This window comes from Schistocerca americana, unplaced genomic scaffold, assembly GCF_021461395.2.
Source record: "Schistocerca americana isolate TAMUIC-IGC-003095 unplaced genomic scaffold, iqSchAmer2.1 HiC_scaffold_467, whole genome shotgun sequence".
Lineage (NCBI taxonomy): Eukaryota > Metazoa > Arthropoda > Insecta > Orthoptera > Acrididae > Schistocerca > Schistocerca americana.
This window is the reverse complement of record NW_025726200.1, coordinates 87,501-92,821: the sequence shown is the minus strand read 5'-3', so window position 1 is coordinate 92,821 and position 5,321 is coordinate 87,501.

Sequence of the window (5,321 nt, the reverse complement as noted above, 5' to 3'; positions counted from 1 at the left end):
AGCTCTCCCTTTTGACGCAAGGCAGAATGCCGAGCTTGACGTCTGGCACCACGGGAAGGCGGAAAGAGCTACTTGGGAAGGAGAGGCTGTAAGAGACGCTTCACTTCCCCGAGTGAGGACCGCCGCGGCACGCCCGACTGGAAAGCGATACGCCCCAGTGCGAGCCTCCGTGCCTTACGGCGCGCCGGCAACGGGCGGGCCCGCGCCGAAACGCGCCGTCAAGCGACTGACCTCACGCCAGACTCGGGACTCTGTTTGCATGTATTAGCTCTAGAATTACCACAGTTATCCAAGTAACGTGGGTACGATCTAAGGAACCATAACTGATTTAATGAGCCATTCGCGGTTTCACCTTAATGCGGCTTGTACTGAGACATGCATGGCTTAATCTTTGAGACAAGCATATGACTACTGGCAGGATCAACCAGGGAGCTGCGTCAACTAGAGCTGAGCAGCCGGCCGCCCGGGAGTGTGTCCCGGGGGCCCGCGCGAACACGCAAGCGTCCGCTCAATTATTCTGCAAACAGGAGGAGGCTGAGCTCCCCTGCACAATACACCTCGAAACCCTCTCAGGTCCCGGCGGCGCGCAGCGCCGTCCTAAGTACTTGGTCGGGTTCGAGAGAGGCGCAATCGCCCGGAGTTTGGCGAGTAGACGCTTTAGGTGCGACCACCCGTGCTCCCAACTGAGCTTGCCGCTGCCGACAGAGGCCCGGGAGCGTGCTGTCGTGGCATTGCCGGCGGGAGACAACACGCGCCACCTACGGTGGCCGGCAGCTCCAACGCCAGCGCCACAGAAGGACAAAAGCCCCACTTGGGTGCCGAAGCGAACTCTCCCAGCACAGCGCACGCGCCAACACGTCCGCACAGCTGCGATACAATCCACCTGCGAGAACCGCAGAGGCGACCGAGCAGCAGACGGCGTCGCGGCGCCGAGCGCCGGGCGGCGGCGCATCCTCAGCGCACACAGTCCTCAATCGGACCAGCACACTGCAGATGTCCACCGCGCTTCGCACCGGGCCCGCGAGGACCTACTTTGGCCGCACGGCGCCGCGTGCAGGGTGCGCCGGCGCGCAGCTGCGCCGCCTGCCGCCTCCGTCGGCCGGCGCGCCTGCCACTGGCCGCCCCCACCAGCCGGCTGTAGCGCGTGCGCCCACGCACCGCGCGGCCAGCACGCCGGAAGGCCCCCCCTCACCGGCCGGGGACGGTCCCACCCAGCCACCGCCGCGTATCGCTTCACACCCACATGCCATTCACGTTCGTGGGCATGGTGGGTATCGCTGAAACAACCGGTTGGTAGCTCAACCGATCGTCGCCATCACTGATTCACCTCTAGCGAGAACAACCGCACCACAACGGTTTACCAGTTCTTCATTTGCGTAACGTCACCAGCAAACGTAGACGTCCATCGCCATTTGCAAATTCAACGATTGTTGCATGCCTGTGTCAGGTGTCACGACACACTATGTCTGCCCACATACACGCAACAACATGTGCACGCTTCGCGAACACGTGGAAGGTGGCCCCCGTACGTATGCGATGTCCATTGCGCGAACGACTGTCAACCGGCCTCTGTCGCATGTCGCAGATGTGGAACGCAGTGCACCATGCTATCACGGTGTGTGAGAAGAGACGACTACGTCTGACAACACGCGCCACTACATCAACAGACGGCTCATGCTGATCGCCATCCACGGCATACCATACTGCAATCCAGCTCTTATAGGGAGACGACACGTAGCTGAGTGCACAATATTTGGACCGTATGGTTCGCCGTTGTTGGCGCAGTCGTGGTACGGTCACACATGTACCACGATGTATCATTCAGTACATGAGGACCAATGTGCGGTACAGTGTGTGATTTGGACGTACAACATCAGCGGACAGTTGCCACAAGCCGTACCACAACGTAGGCTGTGCTTCGCCATGCGAATGCCAATGAACAACTGCGAAGGGCATTGAGCATGTACGTCCTGCCGCCATCCGCATTACAGTGTATAGCTGCAAGGTGTTTAACATGAAGCGATACTCTGGGGACCGGGCAGTGCGAGTAGCAAACTATATTGCGGGGGTTGCAGTTAGGCAACACTACACTAATTTAACGCGTCGTATGACAATTACAGAGCAGGTTAAGGCCCAACGTGTGTTGGGTTAAGGCCCAACGTGTGTTGGGTTAAGGCCCAACGTGTGTTGGGTTAAGGCCCAACGTGTGTTGGGTTAAGGCCCAACGTGTGTTGGGTTAAGGCCCAACGTGTGTTGGGTTAAGGCCCAACGTGTGTTGGGTTAAGGCCCAACGTGTGTTGGGTTAAGGCCCAACGTGTGTTGGGTTAAGGCCCAACGTGTGTTGGGTTAAGGCCCAACGTGTGTTGGGTTAAGGCCCAACGTGTGTTGGGTTAAGGCCCAACGTGTGTTGGGTTAAGGCCCAACGTGTGTTGGGTTAAGGCCCAACGTGTGTTGGGTTAAGGCCCAACGTGTGTTGGGTTAAGGCCCAACGTGTGTTGGGTTAAGGCCCAACGTGTGTTGGGTTAAGGCCCAACGTGTGTTGGGTTAAGGCCCAACGTGTGTTGGGTTAAGGCCCAACGTGTGTTGGGTTAAGGCGCAACATAGGTTAGGTTAAGGCGCAACATAGGTTAGGTTAAGGCGCAACATAGGTTAGGTTAAGGCGCAACATAGGTTAGGTTAAGGCGCAACATAGGTTAGGTTAAGGCGCAACATAGGTTAGGTTACGGCGCAACATAGGTTAGGTTAAGGCGCAACATAGGTTAGGTTAAGGCGCAACATAGGTTAGGTTACGGCGCAACATAGGTTAGGTTAAGGCGCAACATAGGTTAGGTTAAGGCGCAACATAGGTTAGGTTAAGGCGCAACATAGGTTAGGTTAAGGCGCAACATAGGTTAGGTTAAGGCGCAACATAGGTTAGGTTAAGGCGCAACATAGGTTAGGTTAAGGCGCAACATAGGTTAGGTTAAGGCGCAACATAGGTTAGGTTAAGGCGCAACATAGGTTAGGTTACGGCGCAACATAGGTTAGGTTAAGGCGCAACATAGGTTAGGTTAAGGCGCAACATAGGTTAGGTTAAGGCGCAACATAGGTTAGGTTATGGCGCAACATAGGTTAGGTTACGGCGCAACATAGGTTAGGTTACGGCGCAACATAGGTTAGGTTAAGGCGCAACATAGGTTAGGTTAAGGCGCAACATAGGTTAGGTTAAGGCGCAACATAGGTTAGGTTAAGGCGCAACATAGGTTAGGTTAAGGCGCAACATAGGTTAGGTTAAGGCGCAACATAGGTTAGGTTAAGGCGCAACATAGGTTAGGTTAAGGCGCAACATGGGTTAGGTTAAGGCGCAACATGGGTTAGGTTAAGGCGCAACATGGGTTAGGTTAAGGCGCAACATGGGTTAGGTTAAGGCGCAACATGGGTTAGGTTAAGGCGCAACATGGGTTAGGTTAAGGCGCAACATGGGTTAGGTTAAGGCGCAACATGGGTTAGGTTAAGGCGCAACATGGGTTAGGTTAAGGCGCAACATGGGTTAGGTTAAGGCGCAACATGGGTTAGGTTAAGGCGCAACATGGGTTAGGTTAAGGTACAATATGGGTTAGGTTAAGGTACAATATGGGTTAGGTTAAGGTACAATATGGGTTAGGTTAAGGTACAATATGGGTTAGGTTAAGGTACAATATGGGTTAGGTTAAGGTACAATATGGGTTAGGTTAAGGTACAATATGGGTTAGGTTAAGGTACAATATGGGTTAGGTTAAGGTACAATATGGGTTAGGTTAAGGTACAATATGGGTTAGGTTAAGGTACAATACGGGTTAGGTTAAGGTACAATACGGGTTAGGTTAAGGTACAATACGGGTTAGGTTAAGGTACAATACGGGTTAGGTTAAGGTACAATACGGGTTAGGTTAAGGTACTTGGGGGGGGGGGGGGCCCGGTTTGTTGATTGTGATTATCGTAAGTAAATGACTGCGGCATCATCTGATTTGCCACGTCAGGGTGCACCTTTGGCTCATAACAGGCGGCGCTCTGATTCCATGCTTGTGGCAGACCTGTGTCTTTCATTCCTGCCATTGTTTGTGTGGTGTGACAGGAGGCAGTATTGTGATGTTGGGTGCACCCCTGTCTGGGACATGTGTGGGTGTTGGTGGCTTAGCTGAGCAATGGTGGTTGTCGGAAGGGTGGGATATTCTGTTTTCCGAGTGGACCTCCCGGTCTGGTTATGATAGTGTGGATTGTCTAATGTGGCAGAGAGGATGCACTGGGTGTTGTTCCATGCTGGTGCTTACATATTGTCTGTGTGCCTGTTACAGGCAGAGAGTAGTGCGTGATAAGAGTGTCTGGCTGACGTGTGATTGTGAGCAGAGTCTTTCAGCATGTATACGGACAGGTCTATACATTATCTGTATTCTGATGGCTCTATCTATTACTAATCAGCGCCGTGTATACGTTTAATCCGGTTCCAGTCGAAACTATTGTATCTCTGTACATTAGTGACACGGCGAGCCCGCTATGTAGTTACTCGTCTCGGCAGCTTCCACCGGTGTATGGCAAATGATTATAAGGAATCAGTCTAGTCGTCAATACCGATAGTCTGACGTCACATGTCTGGGGTGGGGGACGCTGCGCCCTTCCGGTGGGTCATGGCCTAGGAAGACTCTTCCCACGCAGGGGGGCTTGGACTGTCATTGACTCTTCCGAGTAATATACTTGCCGTACGTTTTTGCGACTGCGAGTGCAACGCTCACCGGTACCGACATGGATGGAGCGCCTCCTAGCTGCCGCTGAGCATCTGCATTCGTACAGCGAGCAACGCGATCGCGTCTGTAGCTCGTACGTGGTACAGCTCGCAGCTCATGTATATGGACAGCGGGAATGTCGCATATTGGACATAACTCTTCATGAAACGCACGTTATAGGGGTGGATTGCACATTGCGAGTGCGAGCAAAGTCCGCCGTTCATCCGCTGGAGTTGCGAGTTGGGCGGTTGGGGTGGGGCACGAACGGGTGCAGGTGGAGTGATTGCCGGTCCACGACTTCGTGCGGCAGAGGCGCTGGCGTTGGGGTGGGGTCGAAAGAAGGGCACTGTGGGCCCATCGCTGTCTTAGTCGGCTTGGCGTCTCATAGATGACGGTATCGTCGTTGCAGGAGGTCATGTTGCGGGAGACCTACAGATGGCGGTATGTTTTGCGGTGCGCTCGACATGGCGGACGTAGTGTTGTCAGATTCGCATAGATGGAGGTATTGCATGTGGTTTCGCCGTATTTTCATAGATGGCGATACTGTTTTGCCGGCATGGTTGGCGTAGTTCCGTCGGATCC